The 23,886-nt window shown below is 43.1% G+C and overlaps 1 protein-coding gene across 1 annotated transcript in view; it reads left to right on the plus strand.

Annotated features, from left to right (window-relative positions):
• atxn7 (ataxin 7) overlaps positions 1 to 23,886 on the plus strand; it is an 81,829-nt gene that overhangs the window by 14,737 nt on the left and 43,206 nt on the right. The gene's annotated exons all lie outside the window — the stretch shown is intronic.

Consider the following 23,886-nt stretch of genomic DNA (forward strand, 5'->3'; position numbering starts at 1 on the left):
TCTTTACTGTAGTACTTGGCACTCCCCACTATTGTTGAGTATGTCATTGGGTTCATAAACTCCTATATGATCCCGATGACTGGGACGTGTGCTCTCACGGCACGCTTGTTTATTCAGTGTGCATGTGTGCATATGTGTAGTGCTGGTATTACGAGTGGATGACTCCACCTCTCTGCCATGACTCACCAACAGATATCTCCCTTGGTAGAGCAGCCGCTCTGACACACACACACACACACGCATGCACGCAGACACGCACACACACAGACATGCACACACAGACACACACGCACGCACGCATACTCACTTGCACGCGCATGCACAGACACGCACACACACACGCACGCAGCCGCTCCCTCTTGCACACGACACGCGGATGCATCTCGTCGTAAGAACGTGACTGTGTTGACTGATGAATTCGCTCCTTGGGATTTTCTTTTTACGATGTTTAACGGGAATGAACCAAAGTCAGAGTAGTTGGGGAAATATCTCACAATGTTAGCCGCAGGTCAGATTCTACTGCTCTGTTTGTGTGATGTGTACATTCTACTGGTTTGTGTGTGTGTGTGATGTGTACATTCTACTGGGTTGTGTGTGTGATGTGTACATTTTACTGGTCCGTTTATGTGTGTGATGTGTACTTTCTACTGGTCTGTTTGTGTGTGATGTGTACTTTCTACTGGTTTGTGTGTGATGTGTACTTTCTACTGGTCTGTTTGTGTGTGTGATGTGTAGGGATGGCACGATACCACTTTTTCATGTCCGATACCGACATCACAGCCTTGAGTATCGGCCGATACCGATCCTACCCCCACCCCCCCTTAAAAACAAAAACCTGTGTTTAACCTAGCAATCTATAAAACATCATGCTAAAACTGTGAAACAAATGTCCTACTCCCCTAAAGGAAGAAATACATAGCAAACATGACTCAGTTATGCAATAGTGCTGCTGCTTTTTATTTTGTTAAAATCTTTTAGTTAATAAGACTACAGCGATTTCATGACTGCTTCCTGTCCTCGAGTTTTCCGTGCAATGCGCAGAGATTTTAAAATCATTGGTAAACAAACGTAGTGCTGAAAATATACACTTTGACTGCTGTTTTTATAATAGGGTTATCGTCTTTACTACATTCTACTACTACTCTTGGCTACATTCAAAAAGGAACACAACATTGTACTTATTTGGAATAGCCGCCTCGGAGATCAAATGCCGGTTTGGCAACATGAAGCGAGGCTAAGCGTTGGATACAGAACGCTACATTTTCAACAACAGAAAAGGGGCTGTTCGTCCAGCACAATACATTTGGTTATTTTCTCTGTTATAAGCTTTGCTTTGTTACCGTCTGCAGGGAGTTTCTTGCGCTTCTGAAGGGTTTCCAGCGACGTTAACTGCTGCTGCAAAACATTTCCTCTCGGCATTCGTTGCACGTATGAACTCGACATACTCCGTTTCCATGAAGTGTTTAATTAAGTCCATGGAGTTTCCAGTGTTGCTGCTACCGTTGAGTTGCAGATGGTACACTCGGCTGTGTCGTGTTATTCCACAAGTATACACGCGAGTCCTCTGTATTTGTTTGAGTGTCTTTATTCTGTTAGCTCCGTAGCTAATCCGCTCTTAGTAGTCTACTGACTCTGCCCCGCGTACCTGTCTGTGACCCGAGTACGGTGGCCTGTACTCTCTGTGTCGTATTAGCGCCCCGTGCACACGTTAACATAACACCACAGGCTGTTTTGCCTTTTTCTTCTTTGAGCTTAAAATAACTCCACATCTGACATGATCGCGGCACGCTGCTAACAAGACTCACGTTTAGCTAACGATAACGTTGTTGTCGTGCTACTACTGTTCACATGATGGCACACTTTACAGCATGTATCGGATCGGAAAATACTTAGGGCTACATCCACAAAGAATGGATTACCCAGTGCTAATTGCACCCTTACTTACAATTCATTATGAATTGAAAATGGGGGACCCTGATGTAAACAAGACGAAAGTCTTTCTCTGGTCTGCATCCCCTTAACAATTGTGTGTATTGAGCCGTACTGTATTGTACCCATTCTGCAATCTGTTAATAACATTTGCATTCAATAGCCCTTAGTGTTTTTTTGATCCCGTGAATTTGGCCAGTATCGGACCGATACTGAGTATCGGATCGGTGCCATCCCTAATGTGTACATTCTACTGGTATGTGTGTGATGTGTACATTCTACTGGTCTGTTTGTGTGATGTGTACATTCTACTGGTCTGTTTGTGTGATGTGTACATTCTACTGGTCGGTTTGTGTGTGTGATCAGGGAGCGAAATTAACTTTTTGACTCACCGGCCAGTGGCGGGTAGATGGGAAGAATCTACCCGCCAAGCGTATTTCTTACCTGCCAACTTTTTTTTGATAACATTTTTTTTTATTATTATTTTATATAATTTTTTTTTTAATAAAATATATATATTATATAATCATACTTGTGATTGTGTTATCTGCGAGACATCGCCACCTCGCTGTCTGCAAACGGCTCCACTGTCTGTGTGTATACTCGAGTGGCCTCCAGCTCCAGCAAGGATTCTCCGGCACTGCAGCTGGACCCTAAACACTACATTCAGCATGCAAAAGGATTCTGCTGAGCTACAGCTGGACCCTATTCAGCACCCCTCACTCATGCGATGTAAGCCAGGGACTCGAATACGCATGTTGTTGTAGGACATTGATGTCAGGAGCTATCTGTAGCTACTGCTGGATGGCGTTGGGACAACGCCTCAGTGAACTATTTAGTTTACTGCGACATTTCGTAGTGACTAGTGAGCTACCTAGCCAACGGAGGTATTATGCACTGGACTATTGCTGGAGCATTTGTTGATGTCGGGAGCTATCAGTAGCTAGCCGGCTGGATAACGTTACACAATGCCTCATGTATTAAACTAAGTGAATAGTTGACTGGGTCATTTTGTAACGGTAGCTAACGTTATCTCACGAAGGTCCCACACTGACTAGAGTAATGTCACGGTGACTGTCGGAGGCAATAGCCTCTGTTTACATGCAGGCATACAGAAACGGGTGGGGAGGGGTAGGAGCAGCAGTGCGCGGTGCGCTGCATGTCTGTGCTGAGACAGCGAGTGAGAACTCCGCTAAAGAATTGGATCATGATTTTCGGTTTTCACATGACTATTTGATTGCCCGCCACACGGCGGTCAGACCTCTCAGTGGGAGGCGCCAAACGTAAAAACTGAGCGCCAATGGCGGGTGGCGCTCTCTAGTTTCGGTCCCTGTGTGTGATGTGTACATTCTACTGGTTTGTTTGTGTGATGATGTGTACATTCTACTGGTCTGTTTGTGTGTGTACATTCTACTGGTCGGTTTGTGTGTGTGATGTGTACATTCTACTGGTTTGTTTGTGTGATGATGTGTACATTCTACTGGTCTGTTTGTGTGATGTGTACATTCTACTGGGCCCCGTTCCTCGTACGTGGTTCAACTAAGTCGATCAAATGTCCTATTAGCCAGCTTAAATTAACCCGATTGATGTCAGATTATCTCGGTTTCTCAAAGGCTGATTCGCGCTCAAACAATCTCATTAATTTTGTCAACTAAAATGATGATGAAAGATGTTCGTCATTAGGGCTGCAACGATTCGATTATGAAAAATCGTCGACGAGATATTGTTGCGTCGATTAGTCATAATTTTTTATTTTATTTTTTGCACTACCCATCTTTGTGAAAGTGGCTTCTCAGCTCTGGTCCAGCCAGCTGAAGACTTCTTAGCTTAACATAACAGATCGACAGTAAGTTTGGGGGAACTAATGGGATAACTGGGGATGTTGTTTGGTCCTGACAAGAGTCTCAAAGCAACTCTGAGGTCATGCTCAATGTCCAATCTGTTCCTCTGCTCTGTCTTCAGCTGGACCAGAGCTGAGAAGCCACTTTCACATAGATGGGTATTTTTTATTTTATTTTTTTTATAAATATAATTGTTTTTCGATTAGTCGACTAATCGAAAAAATTATCGACAGATTAGTCGACTACCAAAATAGTCATTAGTTGCAGCCCTATTCGTCATCAAAGGTTTTTTTCATGACGACAACGAGATGTGACGTCACGTTATTGAAGACCATGTGACGCTAACGAGACTAAATAGTTTATTAAATATCGTTGACCACAACTGAGGACACAAATGTAATTTACAAAAACCAGGACAAAATTTCACTTCATGTATGTTGATATTGTTGACTAAAACAAGACGAGACAAAATAATTATAACTTTTCTTAATGCCATCATCCCGACAGAGCAGTGTGACGGGGAGCTCTGTTATTAGCATTAGCTGAAGAGCTATTTGAAAAGAAGAATGATATGAAGAATACTTCATAATGTTTCATGCAATTAAAAAGTATATATATATATATATATATATGATGATGATGCACACACGTTTACAGTGTTTTGTTTACCAGTAGGATGTTATAACATTGCTGATAATAAAAATCATAAGTCTAAGCTATCAAGTCTCCCGTGATTTTATATGACTATATATTAAAAATAGGGCTGGGCGATATGGCCAAAAATGATATCGTGATAACGATATCGATAACAAACAAAAAAAGCTATACAAAAAAAATCGAATATAATTTTTTTAATATTTCTTTTTAAAACAACAGATTTATGTTTATTTTGCAGCAATTCTTTGTCGTTGCCGCCATCTTTAGTGTTGCATCCCCTCACACTCTAGTTCTCAGGCTGCAGCTGGTTTGAAAGCTAAAGTAAACCGGCTTCTCTGCTGGCTGTGGCTCCAGGGGAGTTGAACAGTTCTGGCTCTGCTAGTTTCTTTTCTATCTTTTGGCGCTTTTTTGGTGGACATGTGCACCGTGACTCATGACTGGATTTAAACTGTATTTTAAATTAGAAGGCAAACAAAATAAAAGAGAAAAAATAATCTCAATTTGGTCAGTATTGTCATTTGGACAAGCAAAGCCATTACTTTAAGTTGCAGGCAAGAAAGACAAGTCTGTCCACTGTCTCTGGTTTTAAAACTGCCCTGTTGCAGGTCACAAAAAAAGAAAGAATTTCGATTTTTGCTATATTTATCGTGTGATGTCTACATTATACTGGTCTGTGTGTGTGTGATGTGTACATTCTACTGGTCTGTGTGTGATTGTGATGTGTACATTCTACTGGTCTGTGTGTGATTGTGATGTGTACATTCTACTGGTCTGTGTGTGATGTGTACATTATACTGGTCTGTGTGTGATGTGTACATTATACTGGTCTGTTGTGTATGATGTGTACATTCTACTGGTTTGTGTGATGTGTACGTTCTACTGGTTTGTGTGTGTCTGATGTGTACATTATACTGGTCTGTGTGTGATGTGTACATTATACTGGTCTGTGTGTGATGTGTACATTATACTGGTCTGTTGTGTATGATGTGTACATTCTACTGGTTTGTGTGATGTGTACGTTCTACTGGTTTGTGTGTGCGTGTGTCTGATGTGTACATTATACTGGTCTGTGTGTGATGTGTACATTCTACTGGTCTGTGTGTGATGTGTACATTCTACTGGTCTGTGTGTGATGTGTACATTCTACTGGTTTGTGTGTGTGTGTGATGTGTACATTCTACTGGTGTGTGTGTGTGTGTGTGTGTGATGTGTACTTTCAGCTAGTGTGTGTGATGTGTACATTATACTGGTGTGTGTGTGCTGCTTCTGCTGCTACTCCACCTAGAGATAATTCATCACTGCCATGGATGAGGATGCTGAAATTAACTGGACTCTCTCATTCCCCGTCTCGTGCTCACATCGCCTCTTTTCCTCGCCTCTCCGCCAGCACAGGTCCCCTTGCCTTCTGCTCCCTTGGTCTTACTAAGTCCTAGGCCTCTATTGTCTCTGTCTCTATCCATCTCTCTTTCTTTCTCTCCCTCCCTCTCTCTCTCACGCTTTCTTGTTCCGCCTGTCTGCCTGTCTCCTCCTGCTTTTTACTATTTCCACTCTGTTCTCTTTTCTCCGTATCTCTCTTTTGCTTCTACTGACTTCCTCTCCTCTCTTCTCTCTCTCTCTCTCTCTCTCTCTCTCTCTCTCTCTCTCTCTCTCTCTCTCTCTCTCTCTCTCTCTCTCTCTCCTCTCCCTCTCTCTCTCTCTCTCTCTCTCTCTCTCTCTCTCTCTCTCTCTCTCTCTCTCTCTCTCTCTCTCTCTCTCTCTCTCTCTCTCTCTCCCCCCCCCTCCTTTTCATCTCCTCCCCCACACCCAAGAAGAAAATGGAGATTTGAGAACGGGACACAATGGCGTTCCACCACTTTTCAAGTCAGGCCATTTCAGCGGTACAGTCGGTGCCAGTGCGCTGCATGCAGAGTGGCGAGGCCACAGCCGGCCTGTTTTCTTTGAGCTACGGGACCAGTTAGAGAGCGCTTCACAGCCAACGGCACCAGCAGTTTGGGAATGAGTTCTCCGTTGATTTTGTGAGGAAATGCGTTACGTTGAACTTAAACGCGAGGCTATTATTGAGTTAGTAAATTCTTGGAGGGTTTCTGGTTAAATGGTTCACATTGTATTGCGAGGGCTAGCTTGTGCCCTCTGGAACCAGATGTTTAGATCTCCACTTCATCATGTAATTTTTTTTTTTTTTATTAATTACAACCCGACGGCACACAGGAATGTTTGTTCCAGGTGTAGTAAATGGTGCATTTATATAGCAGATTCTATCCAAAGCGCTTTACAATTTTGTTCCTCACATTCACCCATTCACTAACACATTCACACACCGATGGTGGAGGCAACCAGGCAAGGTGCCAACCTGCTCATCTGGAGCAGTTAGGGGTTAAGTGTCTTGCTCAAGGACACTTCGACACGCTGCCGGGAGGAGCAGTTCTTCTACACTTTTGTCTTGTTTCTCAGAGCTGTTGCTCCCAGTTAGCTCATTGCTTAATTGATGACAAGTCTGTCTGTGGGAGGAGCTACCTGTATAATGCCGTCATCACAATTTGCTTTGATATTTATTTGTCTCTCGTTCACCATCATTCAAAACCACACAAAATTGTGGTGCACCGGTCGCTTTGTAGCGCTGGGCCTGGCCAATCAATCAAGTTTAAATTTCAATTACAATTTTGGCCTCTTGCGATTGTGAAAACAAGATAATCGAGCTAAAACGTGTTTTTAGAGATAAAACATGCCACGTTGCTCTCATTTGATCTTGTGTTGTAAATAGGGATGCCCCGATCATGTTTTTTTGCCACCGATACGATCACTGATCATCTATGAGCCATATCGGCCGATACACTGCAGATACCGATAGTTTTTGGTTTTGTTATAGCAGCTGGCAGTATTATACTGTAGGTCTAACACAGGCATTCTCAAAGTCAGGACTCCGGTCCAGATACCGACCGAACCACAACTGTCTTTGGACTCTCTGAGCAAATTATACTTTTCAGTATTCTCTGTATTATGTGCGAGACAGCGCCAACGCGTAAAGAGTTGAAATTGTTCCGCTATATCCACTACAAGCAGCGTCTGTGCATGCTCCACTGTCTGTGTGTCAGTCTACTCTGCATTGGTCCAATCACATTCCCCCACCCACAGTCTGCGAATCACAGGCAGAGTAGGGCGGGTCTTCACGGAATGCTTGTTGTCTCTTTCAGTGACCGGCTGGGAGAGTGTAGCGGATCTGAGAGAGTACTCGTCTCGACTACACTTAATGGCTGGTCGTTCAGCTAGGGCTGGCCGATATGGCCAAAAATTAGGGATGTCCCGATCACATTTTTTTGCTCCCGATCCGATCCCGATCATGTGATTCTGAGTATCTACCGATACCGATATTTCCCGATCCGATATAAAAAAAATATATATAATTTTTTTCCCCCCCCATCCCAATTTCTCACATTACATTCACCCTGAATGTTGACGTTATCCAGGTGAAAAGTTAACTTCATTCAAGCGAGGCATTGCAACCGGAGTAATCTAAAAACTCCGCCTCCAACCTGCTGCTTCATGAGCGCAATGGCGCCATCGTCTGTAAAAATCAGGTGACTGCAAATTCTGCAACTAGTGGATGTCCCTCATCCTTGATATAAATCATTTGATGTATAATTAAATCAAAGGAAATACGTTTGTTTTGGCAAAATTCTTCTGCTCTGTGTGACAATAAATAAATTAATGATATGCAATTTAAAACCAAAACTAAGGCCTCAGTATGAGTTTAAGACGTGAACATGGTCATGTTTGTAGAAAAAAAAAAAAAAAAAAAAAAAAAAAAAAACCCTGTTAGCGTCCGTTTTGGTTATTTCTCTGCCTTTTTCTTTGTACTCTCCACGGTAAGCTTAACGAACTCTCCATGCTCCTCTGGGTGATGGGACTTCAAGTGTCTTATTAAATTTGTTGTTTTACATTGCTTCCCCCCACAAGGTATTTTATCCTGCCATACATTGTAGATGGCATTTGTTGAATCTGTCTCGGACACTTTGTAATAGTTACACACCGCCGACATGTTTTACGTTAGTTAACATGTGACAATGACACCAACTCTGCTGGGAATTTGCTCATGTTTTTCGCGTCATCGATCGGTCTTCCAAATCGGCGACTAGACAGCATTATCGGAATTCCCTAATCTCATATTTATACTGAATATAGGCCGATACCGATCGCTGGCTGATCGATCGGGGCATCCCTAGTTGTAAATGCAGCGCACGCTTCCTTCACAGCGGTGCGCTCCATCCTTTCCACCAATTAAAAGTTCCAAAGTTATTTTGAAACATCTTTGTATAAGTCTTTATTTGTCATCAGATTAACACACACACGCATGCACTGAGTCGCTGACGAAATGTTCTCTGCACCTCCCATCCCGTCGTCCTTCCCCCCAAGGGCAGCTGGGAGCAGACAAGGGCTGCGTCGAGCGCCGCGCCCTGGGACCAATCCAAGTGCTCCTGTCCATCTTCGTCAGGGACGCGACAGCGTTAGCGATCTGTTGTGCATGTTTTTCCATTGGATTTATCTTATCGGGAGGGGAAACCCTTGCGAGCACGGGGAGAACATGCAAACTCCACACAGAAAGGCCCGGGAGAGGGCGGTCAGGTGGCGTAGCGGAGATTGCGCTCGTCACCAATGCAAGAGGCTGCGGTCTCGACTCCCGGAGTCAGCATTGCCTTGGCTTGGGCTTAGGGGTGGACGGTATGGTCTAAAATTTACATCACGGTATAATTTGAAGCATAGACGGTAACGGTATATATCACGGTATCAGTGTTTCTGTTAGAATATTTTTTTTTGCCTGATAGGCAGGCTATATAAAGAATGACATCCTCAAGGCATGTAGATTTATAATATTTTAACTTAAAACTAGGCTACTTTTGCGTATAAAGTCATTATATTCCAAATAAAATAAGTCCAGAGTCGAGACTCCTGCTCCCATTGCAAACAGCGGGGCTGGATTTTGCTAGAAGCATATGTAGCTGCAGAGCCGCAGAGCGAATTGAATTGAATAAGAATTGAGACAAAGGTGCCACTCATCCTCAGCTTTAAGAATTGACAATTGTGTCAACAAATTGACACATGTGTCAACAAATTGACACATGTGTCAACAAATTGACACACAAAATGGTGATGGGGGGGCGCTGTTTGACGGGCCTGTGACCAGACCTGAAAGAGCCCCTGGCTCTGCGGCTCTGCAGCTGCATGCTATTCGCAAATCCACTGCTGCAGCCGTCCTCCCGGCTCCCGCTGCTGCCGTCGTTATCATAACACTACACACATATCGTAATGTTTACAGCAAACTGTAGTTGATCACCAGGTATGTTTTATTAACGTAGAATAATTCATATAAGAAAAACGATAGGGAAATATCTTACCTTTCTCCACTGGTTAAAAATGCCAGGAACTGAAATTGAAACTTGCTGTGCACCGCAGTGATATGTGTTTATTATGAAATGACAATTGCGTGTTGACACGCCCACTGCGCGAAGCCTCCTAAATAACTTTTTCCAGTTTGCACATATCTATTATCTATGACTAATTCTATCTATTTTTAGGGGCAAATGCGATTGAAATAGTCGCGCTGTGGTTACATGACGTCATTGCTATTTTAGAGCTGCTGTACCGGTTACACGGTATAGTCAAAATCCATACCGTAGAGCAAATTAATACCGTTTATACCGTCCACCCCTACTTGGGCTGATCGTTATACTAACTCGTTTGGCTGGGTTAGGGGGAGGGAAGCCGTGGGTGGGAATCTGGCATTGTGGACCTACAGGTCAGGTCTGGGCGCTTGCTCAGCGGAGGCAGGACTTGAGGAAGGCAGCGTGACCGCCCACGCGTTACACTTCACCAATGAGAGCCCTCGCTGCCAGGTGAGAAGAGAGCCACTGGCTGTCGCTGCACGTGTCGGAGGAAGCGTGCGGATACTTCAGGGTTCCCTTGTACCGACCAGTAGGAGAACATGCGCACAACAACCAGGTAGGGGATGGGGGGGAATTGGCACAACGACTAAATTGGGACTGGGAGAAAAACGGAGACAAATCGGAGAAAGAGAGATACAAAAAATTAAATTAAAATAAAGGCCCGGGAGATACCCCACCTGGTAACTGGCAACACGGCAACCTGATCTCCAAGCGGGAATCAAACCCACAACCCTCTAGCTGTGAGGCGACAGTGTTAACCACTACACCACCGTGCTGCCTTTGGTAACTTGTTGAAGATTACATGAAAGGTAGACTTTAATCAAAAGGTCAAATGATCTCAAATTAGTGAGTAATTGTAGTGGTGTTTTAACCCAATCAAAATAATCGTGGTTATGATTTTTTACATACTCGCCTTTTATCTATCTAGGTCGTCCTCGGACGGCCCCTCCATCGGTGCTTCCAGTCATCCCGATCGTCCATGCATCTGGCTAGCTCGCTGGTGCATTCTGTTCCTGCATCTCTCCTGAGTACGTCCACGTAGGTTAATGTGGGACATCCTCGTGATCAATGCCTGTGTGTTGGTTCCCACAGCACAAGTTTGCTGGTTGGCATCTCATGATGTCTCTGGCAGTGACCTGCCAGCCTCATTCTCTTGACTGCCACTTTCTCGCTCACCCTTGGCACCCCCCCCATACAAGTTTGCATTAGTGACATGCTCATCCCTGTTGATGTTGAGCACCACACGCCCATTCTGGTGTAGCACCCATCCAAGGACTTCTGCAGGGTGGGCTTCAAGGTCCAGCATTCACTGCCATACAAAAGGACAGACTCAACTGTTGCATGAAAGAAGTTGAGCTTGATTTGACGGGGAGGTTGGATTTCCACACACTGGTCATGCCGTTCAGAGCCCTCCACGCAAGCGCCTTCCTCACTTCAAGGTCTTGCTCGGACGAGTTGACCCACAAGCCCAGGTATTTGAAATCACTGACTTCCTTTAGAGCAGAGCCTCCTGTTGTCCTTAGAGGTGGATGATCCGGGAGGATGTTATACATTATGACCTCGGTTTTCTTGGCATTTAGCCTAAGGCCAACCTTGGCGCACTCCGTCTCCACTCTGCACAGGAGTTCCTGTGCCTGCTCCACGTGGTCAGAGCAGGCTGATGTCGTCCGCGTAGTCAAGGTCTGTTAGGACTATGGCGGGGTGTCGTCTCGTTCTCCTTGGGGTTATTGTGAGACCAAGTTCCTGCTCCCGTTCATTGATGGCCTTCCTGAGCGCATAGTCGAGGACTATGACGAAAAGGAAGGGGGCAAGGGTGTCCCCTTGCATCACTCCAGCCAGGATGTCAAATTCTTCACTGTTGCCGTCTGGGGTTACCACCTTGGCCCTTGTACCCGTGTGCATGGTCCCTATGGCCCGGAGTAGATTGGGAGGGACTCCGTAGGCCTTGAGTATCCTCATCATCACGGCTCTGTGTATCGAGTCAAAAGCCTTTTTGAAGTCGATAAAGCACAGTACCGCTGTCGGGTTGTTCTTCTTCACCTCCTCGATGATTCTTCTCAAGGCTGTGAAGAAATGCTGCCTGTTTCGGTTGCGTTAAAATTAGTTCAATTTTAACTCCGCACACCTGTGCCCAACCAGCTGAGAGGACTTCAGCTATGAGCAGTGCTGATTGGTTGAACCCCTGTTAGTTAGAAGACTTCAGCTATGAGCAGTGCTCATTGGTTGAACCCCTGTTAGTTAGAAGACTTCAGCTATGAGCAGTGCTGATTAGGGCTGGGCGATTCTTGCTAAAATGTGAATCACGATTTTTCTCTAAGAATTGAGATCACGATTCTCTCACGATTCTTATTTTTTTAATAAAATCATTAATAAAGTAAAAAGTAAAAAAATTTAAAATCGTCATAACTTAGAAATGAGATTGCATAGGTCTATGAATCGAGATCGCGATTTTTTTCCTGATTAATTGCCCAGCCCTACTGCTGATTGGTTGAACCCCTGTTAGTTAGAGGACTTCAGCTATGAGCAGTGCTGATTGGTTGAACCCTCAGCAGTGTCATATCCAGTACAGCCCGCTTGGCCAAATACTGGTGTGACCACATGACCAGGGTAATAGTTCCTCAGACTGATGTTGCCACTATTGATGTAACCAGCAACTGAAGGCATGCAGGCCCCAGACATGGGTATAGCCTGTTTCTGTGTAGTTTCAGTTAGCCTTATTTCATTATGTTCTTTTGAAGCTATATATTTATGCTATATCCCATCTCTCAAAGCTGTAAGATAAACCCCCTGGTTATGGTTACCTGGTTACTGCTGGAAACTGACCTACAACTAGGGATGCACCGATCCAACTTTTTCAGTCCCGATACCGATACCTGGGTTTGGGTATCGGCCAATACCGATACCGATCCGATACCCATTGTCCAATTATTTTTTTTACAAAAAAGTAAAAAAAAAAATGTATCAAATTCTTTTTTTTATTATTTTTTTTTTCGTTTTTAAGAATTGTAAAGGATCACAAGTGTGTTTTTGATTTGTTGTAAACAAAGACAGAAAATAAACTTCATTCATTCAATTAATAAACTGTATGCCTCACTGTCACTGTGTGGAAGAGACTGGGATCATTCTTTTGTGCAAGGCAACATCAGGCTCGACTTAAAACATTACTTTCCTAACTTAGTGAACTTAGTTTTTAAATAAATCCTTTTTTTTTTTTTTTAACCGAAACCCGATCCAGCTATTTTACTGATATCGGCGGCCGATACCGATAGTATACCAATATCGGATCGGTGCATCCCTACCTACAACCAGCCTTTTTCTTTCACCTGCGCTCGACAGTTAACCGTCTGTAGTGTGGTAGTGAAAGAGTTAATAGGGAAGAGGAGAGGTATTGGAGAACACATGCAAGTGGACAAGTAGGGTCACTATTACAGTGTGTAATATGTGTCATTTGGAATGAGGACCACGTCCACCGAACTACATGCAAATAATGTGGAATAAGCCCCAAAGTTAAATGGCGTGCTTTGGAGCACAATGTTGTACCTTGGTCGATAAGCTACCATAACATTGTATCTACGAGATCCTCAAGGCGTCTTCTTTCCCATGATACAGGGCTGTACGCTAAGCTTTTTCATGAGAAATTTAGGGGCACAGAATATTTTTTAGGGGCACATTTTTTAATAACAATTTTACCATTATAGTGCAAAGAAATATGTTCCTCCTGCCTCATTACTGTGGTCCTTTTATTTAACATTTAAGTGCGTTTGTTTTCAGGTTTGTATCTTTTATAATGAACCAACTGAGAAAGTGTGTAAATCACTAACTGTGTGTTGCGCGCGCGCTTGTAGTGCTCCTTGAATGAGATCACCACAACACACACACACCATTGCATTAATCAGGAGGACAAGAAACTCTCCATACCTTTGTTTCACAATGAAAAGTCCTTTATAAATTAAATTAATTATTATTGTAAATAACCCCATGAAAGGTTTATTATTTTTATGGGTAATTACCCGCTTCATATTTGTGATGTTACTGGTTTCAGGGTGTGCCTAAAGTGATCAATGTGTTGGGCCGTTTATAGAGATCTATGCCAATTAATGTTTATGTATATCTGGGACTTTTTTTTTTTATAAGAATTGAGAGGTATTTGTATATGTGACATTTATTTTGAAAACCGTGTTGCGACGCAACCTTGTTTAAGTTTGCGCTTTTGACAGTCAAATGTTCAGTTCAACTTAGCTCGAAGGAAAGACTCTAATCAAAAAGGTTTAATTGACCCGTATGAGGCTCTTACGGTAGGACTTTGATTGTTTATAGAAGAGGAATGTAATAATATGCAAAACGAGAAATAATCAGTGATTTTACCAGCAGTAAGTTGCAAGCCACTTTCATACGGGGAACCGTGACAATTATTAGTATTATCTTATTTGCATATTGTCTCATTATTAGATAGATAGGTTGATACTTTATTGATCCCCGGAGGGAAATTTAAGTAGACAGTATTTAAGTATTGAAAAACTTCCTAATAGTGGGCGACTCACCTAATGCATGGCTGAACCTGAACGTTAGAAGTGTGTCCCCGTCAATCATCACTGCCAGATCCGACTTAATTTCATCGGCTATGGTCTCTTATCATCTCTCCACATCGGACGTGGTTGTCATAAGATGGACTGATATCCGCTCCGTTCTTCTTGCAGAGCAAAATTAGTGGCTTAAACTTATTGAAAGGAAGATGCCACATTCAGTTTCAATTCGATTGTTCACTAGGAATTATGGGATTTGGTGTTGGATGTATGGACTCTACGCAGACGGGACATGGTATTTAATCGCACGATAGACTACAACTACCAAGTGGCAAGTATATAGTGTGGCCCAGATTCACTTCACACGCAAATATTTTTTTCACACAGGCAGCTATGCAGTACATTCATTCATTGCCGACAGATTTTTATGACATTATGTCGCACTGTACAGCCCTGGTTGTAGGCTAATGTTTTACTATTTTTGTATCCAAGTTGTATGGATTAATTTAGGAGTGAAATGCGAATGAAGGGTTGAAATCACTACTCGCAAGGTTGCCCCCAAATATTATTTTCCACTCGCACGGACCAAATTAAGGGGCAATTTGCGATAATCTCGTCGCAGTGTACAGCCCTGTGATACCTTTATCTTTGTTCCAGCTGTAAAATGTATCCTACTACAACCTCTGAAACATACTATATCTAGCTAGTGAGATCCCACCCACCCACATCACTGGCTTTCAGAGGTTGTAGTAGGGCCATTCTATGCTAGCTTATCGGCAAAGGGTGTAGGCCCTACATGTCCAAATGATAAGTTATCTATAGGTGCTATAGATCAGGGGTTCCCAAAGTCGGGGTCGCGAGCCGCCGCGGGGGGGTCGCCAGATGATGATTATTTTTCTTTTTTTATGCAGTCAGGCCACTGAACTTAGAAGCAGGCCAGGCCAGTGTTTCTAGTTGCACCAGCGCAATAGTTAGATAATCTAGGTGGGGAACAACCAGGAGATCACTGCAACTCACACAAGTTGGAGAACTATCTCTCTCTCTCTCTCTTGCTCTCTCACACACACAAAGGGAGCCGCATGTGATTGGTGGAGGCGGGACCCTTACAAAAAACTGCTAATCATTGACACATGCTAGCCTGTAATAATCCCCCCCAGAAAAATCTACTTTGCATTTGATATATTGCAAATATATGCCATTACACACACTGGCATTTAAAGGGTTAGAATTATAAAATGAATATGTGGTGTTATGATCAGGGCTGAAGTTTAATAAAAGATTGTATTTTTTATCAATTACAGAAAAACTGAAAATCCATAAAAATCTGTGTTGTTGCTAATCATACATTATGCTAGCCTGTTTTTTAACAATAATTTGTGATGCCATCACAAACACTGGCATTTAAAGGGTACAAATTAAGAAATTCCTGCACCAGAATGCAGGAAATGAAGTCTTTGTAACAAAACATTTCCTGGTGGGGGACCCCCAGACCCCTGCTTAAAAAGTGGCCTGACTGGGGCTATATTTTGCACTATATTTCCTGGCCTGAATGATTTCCCCAGTCCGGCCCTGGCTAAAAGCCTCCAATGCTTATTAGTGTGTGTGCGTTTGAACGTTTGCATGTTTCAACCATACATTTCCATTTATATATAAAAAAAATTATATAATTCTTTTTCTTTTTTTACCTCTTATAATAGTGGGGGTCGCGGCTCTCTGACACCGTTATTTGGGGGTCGCGGCCTGAAAAGTTTGGGAACCACTGCTATAGATAACATTATGTAGAGTAATGATTTATTTGTATTTATTTATTTATAAATAATACATTCACAGAGCTTTTAGAAAGGTGTGGGATTAAAGTGTTGTTTTCTCCCCCAAAATAATTATTGATTAATCAATGTATCATTTAAAACATTTTGGCGGGTCCAAAATTGATGTTGTTGTTTACATGTTGTCTGCGTGTATCCCCTCCCTACTTCCCATTTTCCTCCACCTGGAATGCACCTGATTGGATAAATGTGCTCTAGTGCCACGCTTTCACTACCACACTACAGAAGGTTAACCTTTCGCTACCACACTACAGAAGGTTAACCTTTCACTACCACACTACAGAAGGTTAACCTTTCACTACCACACTACAGAAGGTTAACCTTTCACTACCACACTACAGAAGGTTAACCTTTCACTACCACACTACAGAAGGTTAACCTTTCACTACCACACTACAGAAGGTTAACCTTTCACTACCACACTACAGAAGGTTAACCCTTTCACTACCACACTACAGAAGGTTAACCTTTCACTACCACACTACAGAAGGTTAACCTTTCACTACCACACTACAGAAGGTTAACCTTTCACTACCACACTACAGAAGGTTAACCTTTCACTACCACACTACAGAATGTTAACCCTTTCACTACCACACTACAGAAGGTTAACCTTTCACTACCACACTACAGAAGGTTAACAAGTCTGTAGTGTGGTAGTGAATGGTTAACCTTCTGTAGTGTGGTACTGAAAGGGTTAATAGCCTAAGCTATAAGAGTGAAGAGTGAATGAATATCACCCACTGTGTACCGTGCTTTTCAAGAACAGTCTATTCCTCTGAGGTTTCCTACTGGAGCTCTGGGTGATATGCAGCTCTTTGTTCAGCGTCCTTGTCCTTCCACTCCGACAGACCCAGGATCTGTGGAAATGAGTTCTCGTTCCTTTTTTTTAAATAAATCTTTTCATCCCTACAGCTGTCGAAGCGGACACTTGGAAGTCGTTTCAGACACTTGACATAATGTTAAGTAGTGGCTTCTTAATTCAGCCACACAAAACCGCGAATGATCTCCCACAGCGCAAATCGGCCACTCTGCCAGGTAGGCCCTTTTGTGAGGACCTCCGCTAATGGCCCTCATCATCCCTTCTAGACCTCCGCTAATGGCCCTCATCATCCCTTCTAGACCTCCACTAATAGCCCTCATCATCCCTTCTAGACCTCTGCTAATAGCCCTCACCCCTTCCACACTCCGCCAATGATGTTTCAAGGACCCTTGACAGAGAAAGGAACTCCTCCTCTCACCTCCTCTCCTCCCCTCTCCTCCTCTCTGTTTGTCTCATCACGGTGCCTCAGGCGATCTCATACTTAGGTCCCTTAATTGGGTGGCTGGCTGTTCCTCCGTGTGAGGGTAAATCTTGATCCCATTCTGGTGACACGCAGCACTTACCCCCCCCGATACTGCCACGAGGAGCGTGTCTGGAGTGGTGTGGTGGGTCAGTGGGGTTTTGGTACTTTGCCAGTACAAATTGAATTCTGGAAAAGCCGGGTGACTGGAACGCCGTCTTGGACAAAATTACCTGTGGTATAATACTTTATTACATGGCGTTTTCACATTCGCCGAAATGCTTGCTTGTGATTGGTCAATAGCCCGCGTCAGAGGTCCGTTATCACACAATAATGACCGCTGTGGGACAATAATGACCGCTGTGCGCAGCTGTTCGCAATCAAGCCCACTACAACACTGTATCAGTGCTGCTCAGCATATGCACAGCTGCACTCAGTCATGCAATCAGACCAGAGACCTGCCGGCTGCCGATAATAATAATCACTTTATTTGGGCTGACAGAGCCACAGAACAACTGCGTCTTAATTTGATCTAGTCTTGTCGATGAATTAGGTATATTGTTAGTAAGTTAGCCATGTAATAAGCGGGATAATGTATAGCTATACTCGGTCATTGTCGCAAAATAATTGACCTTCACTGACGTTTAAAACACCTCGGCGCTGCGCCTCGGTATTTTAAACTCTGTGTCGGTCAATTATTTTGCGACAATGACCTTGTAGCTATACATTATCCCTTACATAATGTATCCAATGGTGCTTACTGGAAGATTCAGAAGTCGTGAAATTGAAATATGTCTTTAGCCAATTCCATTTTCATGATCTGTCTGCGAAGGTTTTGAGAGCGATTTGCTTTTACCCATCATTAGATGTTTCTTGTGTAACAATTTTTTTACTTATAGCCCATCAATATATTCTAATCCAGCTGACATTAATTATCACAGATTGGAGGTAGAGTTGCCTCCTCATTCATTTTTAGCTAGTTCCTTGCCTTTCCTTGCTGTTGTGTACTGCTTTTTCCTAGTGTGTCCAATACTTTTTTTTCTCTTTCATTCCACTTTATTACACGTAACTTTATTTACATATGGACTTTAATGTTTAGATTTGTCTGTTTTTTCTGAGTCTGGTGCAAATTTCACTTGAATACGCTCATTGGAAATACATTTACTGGACAAAATGTTGATGTGTTCAATACTTATTTCCCCCATTGTATATATATATTTATTCTTACCGCATATATATCTACCGGTATACACCTGTCTGTACTACCTGCACATGGTCCTTTTACATATCTGTAGATACTATATCTGTACATAATATCCTACTCGTACTAGTTACGCTGCTGGCCAGTATGACTACTACCATACTGTATTTATACCTGTATCACTGTACATATTATACTACAACTCTGTACGTACATACATCCGATTACTGATTACTACACCCAGTAGTACTAATTTTTATTTTGTACCCAGTTGAATCACCTGTACATTGTATATTGCTGTTGCATTTTACTGCTACATTTGCACTCTGGTTGGATGCCAAACATCTTCTCGTTGTACTGTACTTGTGCTGTATGATGACAATGCATTTTAATCTAATCTAATCTAATCTAGAAGTTACCAGGATACAGGTTATTGGTCATAATTATAATAGTTCTCATTTCTGTGTGGCAACAAGGTAGACTCACTTATATTGGTAGCTGTTAAGGAACCTATAAAGAAGGAAGGGACGGTATGTCATAATGAAAGTTGTGCCACACCTTGGACCCAAATATATTGAACTTTTGGAGATGCATTCAGAATCACACACACACACAAAAAACAATGTATTTGCGTTGTGTGACTGTTGACCAAGAAATACTTCTACCAAATGGCAAAAACACATTACCTAAAAGTTAACAATATACTCATTATCACCATACATAACGCTTATTGAAACACGTTGACATTAGGGCTGTTCTTTCAACCTAAAAGTGCACTTTCTTCAACCTCGAACCTAAATTCCTTAGCGACCCGCGTTACCAACGTCACATCAGCGCACACATTCGAGACACGCATGAAACGAGTCATACGGAACAAATAATGTATAACGAAGGCTGAAATTAGACCAATGTGACTCATGACAGTAGTACACAACTACATATACAGACACACAACATTTATTCTGCATTGATTAAGTGATAATCAAAACCCAGCTTAAGCCGTTATTAAACCCCTGTAGTGAATCACCAAGCCAATACGCACACACACAGTCAAACTGGAACGCTTTACCAAACATACACTCCCGGCATTCATAACTCGTACGTTCATCTTCCATACGCTTAACCATAACATAACTTACTCAGGGCTCCAGACTAACTTTTTTCACCACCGTCCCAGAACCGTCCCGAAATACAATTTTAACCGTCCCAAAGTGAATGTAACCGTCCCAAAAATCAAATGTCGTTTCTTTACTTTGGTTTTGTCGTCTATAGTTGTTATTGCCATAAGAAACACCATTCAGAGAAGGGGAGAATAAATTGATTTAGTCAAAAGGCTCCCAGGTGGAAAGATTTCACAAGAATAATTATGATTAAAAATAAATAAATATATATATATATTAAAAAAAAGGTGTTTAACAAGGTGCTAGTATAGGGATATTTGGTCACGGTGCTGTTATAGTCAACCAATTGGAGCCATGTTGATTATTCCTTCCATAGGAAAATATATTTAAATGTATTTGTATTTTATTTCGTTTAATTTTTTTTTGTTATTACAAATGTGTGTTTATGGTTGAAAATGTTAGAGATAAATAAAGGCTCTGCAGCTGCATGCTATTCGCAAATCCAGCATGAGCCAGCTCCCGCTGCAGCCGTCGTTATCAGAACGCTACACACATATCATAATGTTTACAGCAAACTGTAGTTGATCACCAGGTATGTTTTATTAACGTAGAATAATTCATATATGACCGTCGGCTAATTGACATTTCCTGTGAAAAAAATAAAATCCTCTCCGTCCCGTTTGCGTCCCAAAAAAAGATTTCTGTTCGTCCCAAATCAATATTTGATAGTCCCCGGGACGACGGGACATCGTTAGTCTCGAGCCCTGCGTTACCCAAACAACGTGTCCCGAGTCCACATTCATGCACGAATCCATTTCAAAACGTTAGAAAAAAGCTCCGTTTCCCGATTCCTCAATCATCCAATGTCTGGAAGTGGACCTATGGTCCATCCATTCGACCTTAATAAACGGACGGCCACCGGTCCATAACCGCATTCTATAGAAGAATAAGTCTTTATTTGTCATGCAGATTAACACACATGCGAGATGAAAGGCCCACAGGAACACGTGCGTGGCTCTGCTGAGCTCTGACTGGAAAGACAGACTGCCCTGCCCTCTGCTGGCACGTGCTGTGCACTACAAGCAACGCATCTGTGATTTGGCGCACAGTCTGTGACGTCACGGTATTGAAAATCATACCGACGACGGGATTTCGAAATACCCTGGTATACCGTAATACCGTCATACCGCCCAAGCCTACATTTACATTTTACATTTAGTCATTTAGCTGACGCTTTTATCCAAAGCGACTTACAAGTTCTGTACGACAAGCCATCAGGAAGGGCACAACTCTATCAGCTGAGTAACAATGTTCATCAAAGTGTTGAGTGCTACAGTGTAGGTTAGTTTATTAGGACAAGTGCATGACAGTATGGTTAGTTAGGGTTAGGTTTTTTTTTTTTTTTTTTTTTTTAATTCAGATAATGGTTGAAGAAGTGCGTCTTTAGTCGACGGCGAAAGATTGGACGTGTTTCGGCTGTCCTAACTGGGGTGGGTAGTTCATTCCACCATTGTGGGGCAAGGACTGAGAATAGGCGACTTCTCTTTGATGACCCTCCCGGAGCTTGGATAGGAGTAGGTCTGAGGCGGCCAGAAGATGCAGAGCGTAGGGGTCTTGAGGTTGTGTAGTTAGAGACCATTGACCGGAGGTAGGCGGGAGCAGTTCCCTTTGCCGCACGGTATGCTAGGTCGAGGGCCTTGAAGCGGATTCGTGCAGCAATGGGGAGCCAGTGCAGGTCCCTAAGAAGTGGGGTGACATGGGCCGACTTCGGTAGGTTTGAGATCAGGCGGGCCGCTGCGTTCTGAATGAGTTGAAGAGGCTTAGTGGCAGTGGCCGGGAGGCCAGCGAGCAGTGCGTTGCAGTAGTCGAGGCGGGAGATGACTGTTGATTGGACGAGGAGTTGGGTGGCTTCTTTTGTCAGGAAGGGGCGGATCCTTCTGACGTTGCTCAGGAGGAATCGGCAGGTTCTGGTTGTCGCTGCGATGTGAGCAGAGAAGTTCAACTGGTCGTCGAGGACAACACCAAGGTTCTTGGCGGTCGGGGACGCGGTCACAGCTGCATTCTCGACTGTGATGGAAAGGTCGGTCAGGGGGGAGGATTTGGCCGGCAGGTGGAGCAATTCTGTTTTGCTTAGGTTCAGTTTGAGGTGGTTGGTCGTCATCCAGGCGGAGATGTCGGACAGACAGGCCGAGATCCGCTCAGAGACGTGGATATCTGAGGGAGGGAAGGAGAGGAAGAGTTGAGTATCGTCGGCATAACAGTGGTAGGAGAAGCCATGAGACGTGATAATGTTACCCAGTGATTTAGTGTAGAGGGAGAAGAGAAGGGGTCCTAAAACCGAGCCCTGGGGGACACCCGTCCGCAGGGGGCGGGTGGCCGACAGGGTCCCTCTCCATGACACTTGGTAGGAGCGGTCATTGAGGTATGATGACAACCATGTCAGCGCAGAGCCAGCCACTCCCATTCCTGCGAGGGCCGCGAGGAGGATCTGGTGGTTGACTGTGTCGAAGGCTGCAGATAGATCTAGGAGAATCAGGACAGAGGAGAGGCCTTTCGCTTTTGCTAAGTGAAGTGCCTCTGTGACCGCAATGAGGGCTGTCTCTGTGGAGTGACCAGTCCTGAAGCCTGACTGATTAGGGTCTAGGAGGTCATTCTGTAAGAGATAAGCAGTAAGTTGGTTGGATACAGCACGTTCAAGTGTTTTAGAAAGGAAGGAGAGAAGAGAGACAGGACGGTAGTTGCCTATGACGGTAGGGTTCAGGGATGGTTTTTTTATGAGGGGCGTGACTCTGGCTTGTTTTAGGGAGGTGGGGACCACCCCCGAGTTGAGTGAGGAGTTGATGGTTGCAGTTAGGAATGGGAGGATGTCTGGTGCTATGGTCTGGAGGAGTGGGGAAGGTAGCCGGTCCAGCTGGCATGTAGTCGGACGGTTCGACGTTACCAGTGTCAGGGTCTCGGCTTCTGTAATGGGAGAGAAAGATGACAGAGTGAAGGATGAGGTTCTCGATTCAGCATTTGGAATGGGTGGGGGTTGGGAGAAGGAGCTGCGGATGTTCTCCACTTTTTCCTCAAAGAAGATCGCAAAGTCTTCGGCAGAGAAAGATGAGGGAGGGGGGGGTGGGGGGGGAGTGAGGAGGGAGGACATGGTAGCATGCAGTTTGCGAAGATTCTTGGCAGAGGCCTCGATCCTATGGTGAAAGAAAGAAGCTTTGGCATTAGTAATGGTTTTGGAGAATGTTAACAAGAGGTTGTGATATGTGTCGATGTCAGCAGTGAGGCGTGACTTTCTATACTTCCTTTCAGCTGCTCTCAGGACCTGTTTGAGCCTAGCTTGATATCAGTTTTTAGATGGCCTGATATCCGTTTTTAGATAGCTTGATATCAGCTTTTAGATAGCTTGATATCAGTTTTTAGATGGCTTGATATCAGTTTTTAGATGGCTTGATGTCAGTTTTTAGATGGCTTGATATCAGTTTTTAGATAGCTTGATATAGATAGCTTGATATCAGTTTTTAGATGGCTTGATATCAGTTTTTAGATGGCTTGATATAGATAGCTTCATATAACTTTTTAGATTTCTTGATAGATCAGTTTTTAGATTGCTTCATATCAGTTTTTAGATTGGTTGATATCAGTTTTTAGATGGCTTGATATCAGTTTTTAGATGGCTTGATGTCAGTTTTTAGATGGCTTGATATCAGTTTTTAGATAGCTTGATATAGATAGCTTGATATCAGTTTTTAGATGGCTTGATATCAGTTTTTAGATGGCTTGATATAGATAGCTTCATATAACTTTTTAGATTTCTTGATAGATCAGTTTTTAGATTGCTTCATATCAGTTTTTAGATTGGTTGATATCAGTTTTTAGATAGCTTGATATAGATAGCTTCATATCAGTTTTTAGATTTCTTGATATCAGTTTTTAGACTGCTTCGTATCAGTTTTTAGATTGGTTGACAATATATCAGTCTTTAAATAGCTTCATATCAGTTTTTAGATAGCTTCATATCAGTTTCAATTTTTATATAGCTTCATATCAGTTTTTAGATAGATTGATATACATTT

This window comes from Notolepis coatsorum (assembly GCF_963971535.1).
Source record: "Notolepis coatsorum genome assembly, chromosome: 6".
In the NCBI taxonomy this organism is placed as follows: Eukaryota; Metazoa; Chordata; class Actinopteri; order Aulopiformes; family Paralepididae; genus Notolepis; species Notolepis coatsorum.